Source organism: Lathamus discolor, chromosome 2 (assembly GCF_037157495.1).
Source record: "Lathamus discolor isolate bLatDis1 chromosome 2, bLatDis1.hap1, whole genome shotgun sequence".
Classification (NCBI taxonomy): Eukaryota; Metazoa; Chordata; class Aves; order Psittaciformes; family Psittacidae; genus Lathamus; species Lathamus discolor.
In genome coordinates, this window is record NC_088885.1 from 3,585,886 (window position 1) to 3,600,781 (window position 14,896).

The following is a 14,896-nucleotide window of genomic DNA, read 5'->3' on the forward strand; positions in this document are numbered from 1 at the left end:
TGAACATAGCATAAATGTGTGAATCCTAGAGCTTTCCAAGAGACAAGTTACAGTATTTGCTTACCCTGGTGTCAAGGCACAAACTAAACAGGTACAGGAGTAGCTTAACTGCAGCACCCAACATGAATCATTGTGCAAGCAGCCACACCATGAAAATCACTTTGCCAAGTGGCAATGGCACAAGTCACAAGTCTGACAACTTACTTAAAATAGTACTCTTACTTTGATAATTCATTTTTCTATAAACCAAAGTTTACAATCAATGCCATCATTTCCAACCGTGACAAAGTTTTATGACCTTACACCTCACAGAATTGTAGGGTGATTTGGTTGGAAGGAACCTTTCAAAGCTCATTCAGTCCAACCCCCTGCAATGAGCAGGGACATTTTCAACTAGGTCAGGTTGCCCAGAATCACATCCAGCCTGGCCTGGAATGTCTAGATTGCATGTATATATGCATTATATGACTTGTTCACAGTAACTGAACAAGGGTAAAGTCAGAGATCTCAGTTTCCCATATATCAGTCTAAGGCTCAATCCAAATTTGCTTAAACTTCTAAAACTATCTATACACAAGTGTCTGCATGTATGTAGTAAGGAATTAACTTTTCCTTATAGAAGCTCTCCTCAGTTCCTCTTCTTCAAGCAGTTATTTCCCAATAAAAGCAGAAAACATATGCTGTGGCAGAAATTACACACAAAATTTTTCCATTCAAGCCAGCTGACTAGATGAAACCTTCAATCAAGCAATATGGCAAGGTTGCAGTCACTATGTCTGTAAGGTAAAAGCTGGATAAAATCGTTAAAGTACTCATAGTTCCAGGCAGCTACTGCTATCTCACTCTGTTGTACGTAACTTCATTCTGTATCCATCCCAACAGGCATGCACCATTGCATGTGACATGCCTCACCAGCATCTCGTGGGAGAGTCAGGATGCTCCCACATGGATTTTGAACCCCTTGTTCCACTAGCATAACATGTTCCTGTTGTTATTGAAACAGTTCACCTGCATAGACAATCTTATTTACAAGACAGGACTAATCCTGTTACTAATGACTTTGGAAACCTGACATTTGGAAGCATTTCTTTAAGCCAACTTCTGCCACCATTGTAACAGCACTAATGGACTGACACAAGGAGTTGTAGTACAACTGATTCCATAAATCAACTTGCCTCTCTCCCCCACACACACTAGTTTAGTTTATATATGCACTCTGCACTATCTACTAAAATACTTCAGGCCTTCTGTTGAAACACTAAAGTCAGAAACTCAGTTCTTCATATTCTTAACGCTTTTCTTTACTAGCCTTGCTCCTTACAAAATGAATTGTTCAGGTGCTCCAAAATACAATGAAGCAATCTTTGCAAAGATTTGTGATGAGTCTTGAAACTCATCCCTTTGGAGCTCCACAGTGCCTCAACTAAGTCTACTTAAATCTATCTACTACTATAATCTATGTATAGTCTGCCTACTGTAGCTTTAGCATATAACCTACTGGTTTGATGCTCTGCAGACTATTTTAACATGCAATGCATCCAGAGGAGCAACAAAACTGCACCTTCACATGAAACCATTTGGGGTGGTTGGGGGGAGAGGGGACAAAGACTAATTTAATCACAAACTACTTGCTAAATCAGCAACCAGATGATCAATCATCTCTAATTGCACAGCTAAGTCAATATCCACAGTGGAAGAATCCAAAGAGAGATGTGAATCCGTTCACTATTCACCTACAAGCTCAAACAAAAGAATGAAAAACCAAGGTGGTCACAACTCTACAAACTTTCCCTCCAGGCACAAAAAGGTACTTTTTTTGTCCAATAGTGTGAATATGAACAAAAGAAAGGGACAAACCAAATCAACCCAAATGTTCAGTTTGTTTCTTCACAAGTCTTCTCTAGAAGCCTAAGCTGCAGAAAATTGTTTGATGTCATGCTGTGATGCTGGCACACGGCGCCATCAGACAACAGTGCAATGTGGCAGAGAACATGTTCAAAGAAAGCAAACATGGAAACAGGTCTAAGCTTTCTGTGTTGAATAGATACAGAAATCTCTCTTTCTTGCCAGAGAGATCACAAGCAAAATGTATTTCAGTTTCACCAGTATTTGATAACATGAAGTGCATGCACAAATTACAAGTGCAACTGCTGCCCTTCATTAAATGTTTCCTTTGTTTTCTATCTACCACAAAGACCACCAAATTGCTTGAAGACCAAAGCAGCAAATCACAAACAGATCTCTTGCTTCCCACAGTTGTCACAGAATCGCACAAAGGCTTCAGAGAAGCTGACAGAAATAGCACTTTTATTCAGTACCATTTGCGAATTTTTGACTTACGGAAGTATTTCAAGGTCTCTTCTATTTGCTCAGTTGTTAAGTCAATATTCACATCAGGGGAAATGAGAGGTGTATGAAGCCAGTCGTCGTGGTCATAACCATAGATTGTATCTGCTCTTAGCTTGTAATGAGGCAGCTGCTCTTCCAGTAGACTGATGATCTCAACTTCAGGAAGATTGGTACTATTGCACACATCTGGTAAGAAAAAGAGGACAGTCTCTGTTAGTTGCTTTCAAGTGAGTACTATACAAGCTAGCAAAGATGCCAGTTTGATTGATATCATTTTTTTCCGCATGTAAAGAACAGCTAGACCTTAATCACTTTAGAAGATACGACTAGCAGAATTTATCCCCAAATAGCGTATTTACTAGCAGAAAACACAAGGGCATGCTCTTAGGGGCAAAAAAAAGAGTAAAATACAACCTCTGGAAGCAAGGACTCATTTATTGAAGAACGAAGTGGGAGTTGGGTGAAACAGAGAACAAGTGAACATCGACCAAGACAAGGGCATGGAAAAAGTACTAGAGCATATACGAGTTTATCTTTTTGATGTTCTACTTGACAGATTCTTTTCAGCTTCCAAGCATTACGTATTTCCTTAACGTGGCCTTTGACCACAGCTGAGCTTTTGCTTTGCTGCTGGCACAGTTTTCTCAAGAAATCCAGGACTGCAAGCGGAACAGCATCACAGTTCACACCTGAAATGCACTGGCAAAGCTGGCTGCAAGAATTTTAAGGCACCTTTTGATGCTATCTCAACCTGCGCACTGTGCTGTCAGTCCTTCAGGGTCACATGTGTACTGAGTTTACACCCAGTTTTAAAAATGGATTCTGACAGTCATCATGGCACAATTAAAATGGAAGATTTAAATGTAGGATAAGAAGCAGCTGCCAAATTTTAACTGAAAATTCCAATGCAGAAAAAACCCAAATCCACCCCTTTTCTTTACCGTGAAGATGGTTAAACATGGTAACAAGTGCACAGAGAGAGCAGGAAATCTGCCATCTCTAGAAGGATTGACAACTCCACTAAACAAGGCCATGAGCACTCACTTTAAGAAGATCTGCTCTGAGCAGAAATCCAAACAGATGAGCTCCAGAGGTACCTTCCAACCTATATTATTTTACAATTAAGATTTTTGTGTGTGAATACCCAAACCAGGCATGAGAATTTAAATACATACATTTAATTATAATAAAAAATTAACTACAATGTCTTGCTAAATCATTATTAAGAGACAGCAACCCATGGTATGTTTTCCATAAATACTTAGTGCATCGGTCTGCTCATTTCCATGGTAGCACAATAAGAAAAGAACACCAAAAGTGCCCCCCCATACCACCTATCCACAAACAGGAAATAGCTGTCTAAGCTTCCTTTGCAACAGCAAGCACTAAGGAAGGCTGCTCACATGCTGTGAAATGCAACTCCATCTTCAACCAGTTCCGTAACTGGACCCCAGCCAGCACCCAGCAGGGCCACTTCAACCCAAACCCCCTGGTCCCGCCCTGTGCAGTGATGTAGGATAGGTCTGTCCACTGATGATAATGACTCATTGTCTGGGCTTCCTGGATTGACTGCAAACCCATTCAGTTCCTGGAATCCGCCTCATGACCACTGGAGAGTATTTTTTACCCCTACCCTTGCCTTGTTCAGGAATAAAGCGCCTGGGCTCTGGCAACAAGGATCCTGCCCTTCCCATCCTGTGGTCACACTCGGCTGTTGGCAGGGTGTAATGCAGCCCTGCTCTTGTGCTCCCTGACAAAAGACACTTACTTTCGTAAGAAAGAAACTCATTATTGCAGGACTGATGCAGACCTGCAATTCCACTGCAAGCTGGTAGAACTTACCTCTGTCAGGGGACAGAAAGGAGGGAAATGGGGAAGTAACACATTTCTATAGACCATCCATTACCTGATGTTTTTATCTTTCTAATCCAGAAACTGCACTGTCACGAAAACCATCCTGAGCACTAGACATCCAGAATGTTACTATTCTATCAGACAATAGGGCAGAGGGTACAAAGATGAACTCATACTGTTAATCTCCTGCCTATATCCTTTGAAGATGCTCTTGATGAAAACCAAAATCCACTTAGGGAAGTTGCATTATACTTTATGGTTCAAGGAGTCTGCCATTAGCTATCAGCAGGTATTCTCTGCTTTCACCCAGGCTGCTCTGCTAACTGTTGTACATAGTCTGGAGAAGAGCAGACTGAGAGGGGATCTCATCAATGCAGATCAGTATCTCAAAGGCAGGTACACCAGGAGGATGGTGCCAGACCCTTTCCAGTGGTGCCCAGAGACAGGATGAGGAGCAATGGCCATAAACTGACACACACCAAGTCTCACCTCAGCATGAGGAAGAACTTCTTTACACTGAGGGTGTCAGAGCACTGAACAGGCTGCACAGGGGTGTGTGGAGTCTCCCTCTCTGGAAACCCGCCTGGACACATTCCTGTGTGACCTGCTCTGGGTGGTCCTGCCTTGGCAGGAGGGTTGGACCTGATGATCTCCAGAGGGCCCTTTCAAGCCCAACCGTTCTGTGATATGAAAACGTTCCCTGAACCTCACTGCAGAAGTGGATGTGCAAAAGTTGGTAGGATTAGGTACCCAGATGTGCAGCAAGGCTATTTTTATGGAGCTTCATGCACTGTGAAAGTCAGCCTGCACGCATCACTTGAAGAAGTCCTTGCAGCCCTCTCAGAGGACTACTGACTTACACAGAGAATCAGGACCCGTCTCCTACATTCCGAAAGCTGACAGCTAACCTGTAAAGACAACCGTTTCCTCCTCCCTGGCTACCTCTTTAACTGCTTGCAACATCCACCCTAGTTCAGGAAAGCCAGCTCATCATGTAACAGCCAGTGTGACATCAACTAAACACACAAAGACATTTGTGTGTACAAGCATAGACATAAAGGGGGTTTATCTATCTTTGGAATACCCAACTGCTTTCACTGTCAAGAATATTGGGTGGGAGATTTTGTTGGGGTTGGTTTGTGGTTGGGGATTCTCTGGCTGAAATGTTAGTTCCCCTCTTGTGAAAAGTCTACACAGTCTGGCTGAGGTGGTCTTCTTGGGAACAAGGAATAAAAATGGCTGGAAAATTCAAAACTTTAGTGTCTTTCTGCTTTTAATTAGTATTTTAAACGAAATGGACTGACTTTATAGATGAAAAGAGAACATTTCAGGCAAATAATTCTATAAAGAGAAGTAATCTGGTTTGCTGGATCATAAAAAGTAGCAAAAAAATGGAATGCAAAAGAAGTTACCAACAAAATTTGAGGAGGACAAAAACCCCACACATGCACACACACAAAAGAAAGCCCTACAGTTTATTGTGGAAAAGAAATCCACTCAAACATGAAGGACAGCCAGTAAAGAAATAAGATTTATTGTGGAATACAAGTCAACTTAGCCAATTCTTCTACTCTACCATATAACAAATCCTGAGTTTCTAAGCAATTCAGAAGGTCTAAACAACTGGAAAAGATATTAATGAGTAGCTGGAAAGGCAACTTCTCATGATGCTATTGTCATTAACTACTATTGCAATTTAAGCCCCTGTATACAGCAGGAAATGGGAGCAGGCTCTGATGTAATTGCCTACTGAGAAAAACAGGCCTCTGTAATTACACTTCTGTATGACTAAACGTTGGTTCACCCTTTAAATCACAGCAATGTTCTCAGTGCTACAATTACATTGCCTTCCCCTTCACTTTTCTGATGCAGGCACTTGTTATGAAAAGGTACTCAGACTAAAGCCATCCCACATCCTGAAACACCAGTTATACTGTAGAGAAGACCCTGACTGTGCTTCCCAACACTTTTTATTTCTAATAAAAATAAATAATAGCTATAATAAATAATAAATAGGTAATTCTGTACATTCCAAACACTATTTCTGATTAAAATTGTAAAGATACTCAAGTCGATTAAATTCTCTACTAAGAATTCCTAGGACATCATCTGTGTTTTATGATTAAGTTAACTGATGTCCAACAGACGAAACTATTGCACTTACTTTTGTCCTTCATGAGGCGATACCTCCATCTTATTAACCTTAAAAGCTTAAGACAATCACTCATCATTAATAAAAATAACACAACGGCATACTGTTGAACCATGTCCTTGTAAGGTGCTCCATTACAGATTTTGAGGTTTGTAGTCTAAACCATTTTAAACTTGCAGTTTTCTGGGCATCCTCGGACACAGAAACTTCTACAAGCAAACGGCAACCAAATTAAACAGCGAAAGGAATGACGAACTCATGATTCTTCCTAAAATGTTGGTCATTCCAGGTCCTGCTTTTGAAAGGAAGGAGAAGAAAGATTTGCTAAAGCTCTTGCAAATTGCAGAGCTCTGCACTCTGCAGCTTTCAGCACTACACAGAAATGATTACATATAAACTAAGAAAATCTGTTCATTCTTTTCTGCCTTATTTTTTGCAAGTAACACGTGCCACTGCTTTGCTCTCCTCTTAGCTTAAATGCGGCACATGCATGAACATCCCATCTCACCTATTTTGGGGCAAAATAGGTCTCCATGCCCTGTTCCTCAGGAAATAAGGCAGTTGCTCTGCAGGAGTGTTTGACGTTAGTCCTCCTCAGCCTCTCTCTCTGTTTTGTAAATGAGATTAAACCAAGTTCTTTGAAAGACATCTGTGCTGATGATTTTGTTGCTTCAGTTTCTAATCCCTTCTTTAACACAGAAGATGCAAACCTGGGCAGAACACTCCAGCTGAGCTGTCTTTGCATTTTTGATTCTCCTGGATCACTTATTAGCTTGTCCGTGTCTTTTGATACATTGGCATTTGACTGCTGTATTTGCCTTTCTCTGAGCACCTTAAACCACTCTACCACCTCTCTCCCAACTTAAGACAGCCACTAAAGTCGCACTGGTTGTTTGAGCTTGCTTGCATTTCCTAGGAGGAATTTTTATTCTTGCTGCTCTGGATACCCTTGAGTATTTCATCAGTTCCCCTGTCCTCTAGCCAACATCTCTGTTCATACAAAATGCCCTAAATACGGTAAGATGACAGGGGAAGGTTAGATTGGATATAAGGCGGAAATTCTTTCTTGTTAGGGTGGTGAGGCACTGGAATGGGTTGCCCAGGGAGGCTGTGAGTGCTCCATCCCTGGCAGTGTTCAAGGCCAGGTTGGATGAAGCCTTGTGTGGGATGGTTTAGTGTGAGGTGTCCCTGCCCATGGCAGGGGAGTTGGAACTGGATGATCTTGAGGTCCTTTCCAACCCTAACTGTTCTATGATTCTATGACTTCTCAGTGTAGTGACTGAAGTGAGGGTGGGTATTTTACTCTACTTTTATTTTTTGGGCAGGGAGGAAGAGGCATAATTTTAGGACAACCACATGAGGCCAAGGGAACATTTGGGTATTTCCACATGCACGCTTACAGCCCTTCTCTGCTGACAAGTGAGCAAGGAGCTGATCAAACAAAGTGTAGTGAGAAGTCTAAAACAATAGGAGCTGACTCTGTGGAAGGTTTACAGCACTTCAAGGACTGCTACTGCCCCTGTGTGTACATAACATCACACATCGTAAGGTGCTGAGCAGGGTGTTATCACCCACTGCCATTCTCATCCTGCACTCACACAGCCACGCAATACATTAGGTCACTTCTCATACAGTGTTAGATATATATTTAGGTGTCAATGTTGTCTGGATGGGTGGAATTATGCCAGCACGTCATGACAAAGCAGTTCAACCTCAGCTGAATGAACTTCAGCTCAAGCTTAGTTCAACATGAACCACAGGCAAACAGATCTGAAGATCTCATTCCAAACAACAGGGTCACCCAGAGCAGCTTACCTGTCAAACTCCATTCCCTACCAGGCTTTGGGGTTTCATCTTTTTAGGGCTATGACTAAATCTTACTGTAGAAATGAAACCTAGCTTGACAGATGGAGAAGCAGCACTTCCTCAATTACCGCATCAACTTCACATAAAACACAGTGATAAATTCAAAGAGAAGAGCCTAAAACAAAGAGAAGGAACAAGGGGGAGCATGGGACACATTACACACATGGACAGACACAGACATGACAACATGACAAACCAAGGAAACCAAACCATACACAAAACACAGACAAAGCAAACGTTACGAATCTCCAAGCCTGCTATCTGCAGGAGTTCTTAGAAACACAGTACAACAGAGCTTATCAGTACAGACATTGCACAGAACATAAAACAGTTTTGTCCTGTCTGAATTCTAGTCCAAACCATGCTCAATCTTTATGGGTTTACTGGTTTGTTTTTAAGCAGAGCTCCCTTTTCAAGGTGAAAAGGACTTCAGGTCCCTATGGGACCTGTGGGCAGTAGACACTGCCACCTCGTGTAAGAAGTGCCTTATTACCCCAACCCCTAAGCCATAAATGACATAAATTCTCTGCAGCTCACTGCTGTAAAAGGAGCAAACCAGTTTCCCATGAACCCAACCCTGCCCTGAACCATGTGGAAACAGAGCATCCAGCAGCACAATGACAGTCTAGGTGTGACCACGGGGAAGTGCTGGGCTGCTTGGCAATGTTCAAACACAAGCTTTGGGCATCAGGTTGTATCATGCCCCCTCCCTGACCGTCTTCCAGGAGACTCCACTGCTGATGCTCACAAAGGGCAGTCCAAACGTCCCCTCCTTCCTGAGCAACAAACCGAACCAACAAAGCCTCAGTAGTCACTCTCGGGCAGATCCTTTCATTTCCCACAGCAGAATTAAAACATCTTAATTTACCACAACCCTTTGAGGAAAAGGAAGTGGGGAAGAGCACAGTGACTAAAACAGATGAGAGAAACAAGGAAACTCTCTGGAGAAAGCAGGAAGAATGAAGCAGCCTACTACTTTGCTTCATGGAGCCACCTATTCCTCTCCCTGGTTTTCAAGTCTTGTCCCATTTCCCACACACATATTGAACTTCCCCTTGACACTTTGCTGTCTAAGGTTTAAACCAGAGAAACCTAAAAAATAAAACAAAAAGAAAATGTTTGAAAATGGCCAAAAATAAATGGTAAATGACTTTAAGAAAAGCTCACAGTACCTGAAAACGGTCAATTCCAGTGCTGGCTCCCTAATAAGTTACATAAAGCAAGGTTCTCTGCACAACGCAGTTACAGCTGGAGACTAAAGTCCAGCCACATGTAACGCAAGAAATTAAAGTTCATCAACTCAAGGCTATTCCACGTTAAATATCAGTGAATCTGGAGCGCTGATTTTGCTTCGTGTGATGCATATATGCACAGGGAACACTGTCTGAAAGTCTGCATCCCTTCTCAGAAAGCAGTATCAGGTAAGTATGTGTCAAGTTCTGTATCCCTGTATGTACAAAGGCATAAAATTCTATAGTACATGTACTGCCACACGAAAGAGCATTCATTCCATTTTCTACTATTTGAGTAGGAAGCGTCCTGTTTAAAATTCTCAGTGCATTCAGGATCTCCTCCATTTTTTAAAATTATAAGAAATAGGCAATTCCATAATGTGAGAAATCATCCCATTCCATCGGGCTGAGAAAATTCTGGAAACTCCTCCCAAGAAAAGTCACCTAATCGAGTTCAACAACCAGCCAAGAGGCAGTGACTCCATTAGGATTCTCCTTTCTCAGCAGACCACAATCATATTCCAGGAATGGAAGCAAGAGAAATGGTCTTCCCCTAAATGCGTTTACAGTAGATCATGGAATCACAGAATCAACTGGGTTGGAAAAGCCCTTTAAGCTCATCCAGTCCAACCGTTCCCCAGCACTGCCAAGTCCACCACTAACCATGGCACTGAGGACCTCATCTATGTTTGACCTCTGTAGGCCCGCACAGAACAGGCATTAAGTACTAACTGGAGCCCAGAACTACAAGAATTTCTTGAACATTATTGAACAATAACTCAGCACACATAGCTGTAACAGGCAAAACCCCACAACTCAACACATTCCTATTTGATTTCAGATCTAGGGTGCCCAGAATGTGGCTAATTACACTGAAGTATTACAAATACTACTGCTACTTAGCACTGCACACGCACAGAACATGTGTTCTTAATGTGTAATGTGTGATTAGCTTCTAGGGCAAAGAAAATCACTTCTAAGAAAGAAAATTCAGTCCTCCCAACTCACTGACTTGCCCAAAGGGAAAGATGTGCATTAGCACCCTACACACCGGAAGTCTCGCTGCTGGCTGTAAAGCTGAACTGCTGGAAGGAAAGCTCTTCAACAAGAAAGCTGTATCATACCTTTAAAACTGAGATTCCTCAAACAGCCACGGCAGCTTCTGCAACTGGATTGGCACACTGTGATTTTGGAATTGCAAGTCCTGACACACCTTTAACCAAAGTAGGTTCGGCAGTGGTTCTTCTGCCTTCAAACATGGGAAATACTGCATAAATATCCAGTCTTCCATGGAAAAATGAAAGACCCCATGCTAACCTTGGGTATGTCCATTTTGGGCTGCCTTCAGCTGACCTGTAATTCAATCTTGCCACCGCACTTTCCCACTTACACACATAAATCTCAACTGGATTTCCCACCTTCTGTAGGTGGGATACCATGGAAAGGCAGGTTGTATTTATGGTGGCCAAGTGGGCACACTGAATCATGGAAAAGGAATTCTGGATGAGAAGTCCATCCCATGGAGAAGAAAAAAAAGCACCTGAACAGGGATTTTCACTGTATTCTCTATGCAATACCAGGTGTCATGTCAGTTGTCTGCCTCTTGATATATTGACTGATTCAAACATGCACTTTTAAGAGCAGGAATAGGAATAGGAAGGAAGAAGATTAAGAGTTTGCTTTTCTTCTCACTCCCATTTCCTTTCCCCTGAACAAATTCAGCTTCATTGCTGGGAAAGAAAAAGTCTCTTCTCCCCCGAAGTTTCAAAGGATTTGGGCAAGGGTGGGGAAGCTGCACAGAACATAATCACAGTTCTTCCTTTGTTACAAAGGAGAACCGGTGTGAAGGATCAGATCATTCAATACTACCCAAAAGAACCCTGTTATGCAGGAAAAATCATTACATCGACCAGACTGAAGTGGAAACAAAACTGTTGTTCCTTCAGTTCTGCCACCATGGAGTTGGCTTCCCAGATAGATTACATCATGAGGCTCAGCCTCCACCTGCACTTTTGGGTGCACAGAGCACCAGTATCTTCAGCATGTTACCCTCCCTGGTAGGAAATTCTACTTAAATCTGGCAATTGAAAAATACACGGGATAAGTAAGCTGGGAGAAACTTGACTTACCCATAAAGAGCAAGTAAAGACTGGGATAAAGTTGGGAATGTCAAAGCTAACAAAGATAAAACTGCTGGAAAGTGCAGTTCCATTGGAATGTCATTGTTTATTAGGCTAAGGTCTCCTGCTTTGATTTCAGCCTACACACACCTTCCTGTGGGATATAAAAGGTAACACAGATAAGAGGCACTCAATTACCTACTGTACACAATGCTATAAATTTAAGTAAGCTTAGCTTCAATATGGAAATATGTCTCCCTATATGTAAATGCAGCAATACTCGTGCTTTTATTTTTACATGTAACAGAAACTAAAAGGAAACTCCACCACTATGACTATTGTTTTAAAGCAAGAACAAAAGCTATTCATTTCTCAGAGGCATGCTGGCAACACACTGCTCAGCAGCAGTAAGAATAAACACATCCATTAACCATTAGGATCTTCCAGCTGCCAAGACAGACTGAGAATGTCTCAAAACCCCAGTGATAAAACACTGAGCACGGCAAACCCTGAAAAGCAATTGTCCTGCTTCTGCTTGTTGTTCAGCCCAGCTACAGAGTGTGCCAGCCCCTAAACAATGGCTGTCAATGCAGCTTTAGAATCAAAGCAAACCATATTCATTCTTGTGGAGCTTGTCCTTTACAGATGTTGACTTGAAATGCAAAATGTGTTGCTCCATGATGGGCAAATACATGGACCTTGAGGAAGAAAAGTAAAGCTGCACTCAGCATGTTATGAAGACAAATTATGGAATAAAAGTGTTTTCACACATTTAAATACAGCAATAATCAAACGAATGCCACAAAACAAAAAACAACAAAACCCTCAAAAATTCCACCAACCACTTGCCTTGAGGAGTTTTTCCTCCAAAGGACAAACTCAGAAATGATGAACACTTAGTGCCCATCATACATAGCATACCAGAAGAGGAGTATAAGTAAGAGGGCTGAATAAGGAGCACATCAGTAGCAGCAGGATTCTGCTTGAGAGGGAAAGAAACAAACCAACCAACCCCACCAAAACACAAAAAAAGAACCCTTGAAAGAAAAAAAAACTGTGCCTGGGATACAGACTAAGAGAGAGCACAACAACCTGTCATGGGAGAGCAATAAGGAAAACCACTATGTTATTGGCAAAGGTTAAGAGCTGGAAAACAACTGATGGGAAGCTGGGGCCGGGGCGGGGAGGTTGGGGAAGCTGTGTGAAGTTGACTGAGAATTCACCAAAGGCCAGCCAGAGAATCCAAACAGAGGCAATGATGCAGCAGGCATAGAGAATAAGATGACTCTGTTAGAGTATGCTAGACAGAACTGAAGTCCATAGAATAGCTGCAGTCATGCTGAGGGAGCCATCTATCACATGTTAACAGGACAAGCATTTTTTTGCATGCTTTAGAGAAAGAAAGAGTGCTCAGAATTGAGCAATAGGCACTTCTAGAAGTGGCAGGAAAGAGGAAGGAGAAGAGACCAAAACTAGAGCAAGCTTGCAGGATGAAACTGGTGACAGCAATATCCAAGTAAATGGACTGAAGTAAGAGCCCACATTCTCAAGGTTTTATTTAAAGGACAGACTAAAAAAGGTGGAAGAAGAGCAGGCTGGGGTATGAAAACTATGGAGGTTCTTCAGAGTCAGGAAGAAGAAATCAAAAGGGAATGAAGAACCGTTATCCACCAAGACAAACACTACCAGAAACCAGTGGAAGATTGGACTAAGTACCACTGCACACAACCAGTCAAAGCCATGAATTTCCATGGTAACACACTCAGCAGATTTAGAAAGGTGACAAAGTCACAGACAGGGTGCAGAGCTAAACAGATACTAAAAGATATCCCTAGTACAACAGTCCTGCTTGATGGGGGTACTTATGTAGAGAAAAGACTATTGAGAGTGGCTGAGCAGGTGCTCAGGTGCATGCCTTTTAAAACAAAGTGACTACAAAAAAGATGTTCAGAATTACACTGTTTATCCACAGGATCAGTCAGTCATCCACACCGGCTGACTGTGCCATGAAGAATGGAAATACCTGGTGGAAGAGAACAGAAGCTCTGTTTCATATTTTTCTGTTTCTCTTTTTAAGGGCCTGTAGTAACAGGACAATGAAGAACAGCTTTAAACTGTAGAGGGGAGACTGAGATGAGCTCTTAGGCAGAAGCTCTTCCCTGTGAGGGTGCTGAGGCGCTGGCACAGGGTGCCCAGAGAAGCTGTGGCTGCCCCATCCCTGGCAGTGCTCAAGGCCAGGTTGGACACAGGGGCTTGGAGTAACCTGCTCCAGTGGAAGGGGTCCCTGCCCGTGGCAGGGGTTGAAACTGGATGAGCTTTAAGGTCCTTTCCAACACAAACCAGATTCAATCCCAGATTCTGGGATTCTATGATTCTATTTGAGAACATAATTAATGCCTGAATAAGGACAGAGGCAGGATGAAAATCCAGAGGAAACTTTCTGCTCCCACATGGCTTTGTTGCCAGGAGATTGTGTGAGACTTGAGATGTTATGACTATCCATCATTGCAGTCAGTGCAGTAAGGTAGAAGTTACACTACTTACGAGTTCAAACAATACCAACTCTTCTCAGAGATGCCTCCCAGATGAGAGCAAAATAGAACAATAGAATCAACTTGATTGGAAAAGCCCTTCAAGCTCACCCAGTCCAACCATTCCCCAGCACTGCCAAGGCCACCACTGCCCCATGGCACTGAGGCCTCGTCTCCACGCTGTGTGAACACTTGCAGGGCCGGTGCCTGCAGCCCTGCCCTGGGCAGCCTGTTCCAATGCCTGAGCACCCTCTGGGGCAGGAATTGTTCCTCAGCTCCATCTAAACCTGCCCTGGTGCAGCTTGAGGCCGGTTCTTCTTGTCCTGTCCCTTGTTCCTTGGGAGCAGAGACCGACCCCCCTCACTACAACCTCCTTTTTAGCCTTCTCCAGACTAAAAAAATTGACTGGTGCTATTAACACCAGGACCCAGAACAGGTTATCACCACAAAGAATTTCCCAAGAACCCTCAGGAAATTGCCCAGAACAGCCAGAGAGCACACCCCTACAGCCAGAGAGCACACCCCTACAGCCAGAGAGCACACCCCTACAGCCAGAGAGCACACCCCTACATGCATTCCAAAAGAGTAATTAGGATAAGGAACAAACAAATCACACAAACCAATGAAGAGGCTGGGCAATTTAAATCACAGCCCATTCATCTCCTGCTTTTTCAGAGAAGGATGAAGGAAGCCTGCATGGCATACTAAGCAGTTAGCTCTTGAACTACAAAGTATATCATGCCAAAATCACTGCAAATAGCCAGTCTTCTGACATGAGAAAGAAGACTGGAA

At 42.7% G+C, this 14,896-nt stretch overlaps 1 protein-coding gene across 4 annotated transcripts in view; it reads right to left on the minus strand.

Annotated features, from left to right (window-relative positions):
* Positions 1–14,896, minus strand: part of TRAK1 (trafficking kinesin protein 1) — a 138,983-nt gene that overhangs the window by 65,236 nt on the left and 58,851 nt on the right. For all 4 annotated transcript variants that reach the window (XM_065665491.1, XM_065665490.1, XM_065665488.1 and 1 more), the window contains exon 3: positions 2,341–2,535. The gene's annotated coding sequence lies outside the window, so the exon portion shown is untranslated. The remainder of the gene's footprint in view (positions 1–2,340; positions 2,536–14,896) is intronic.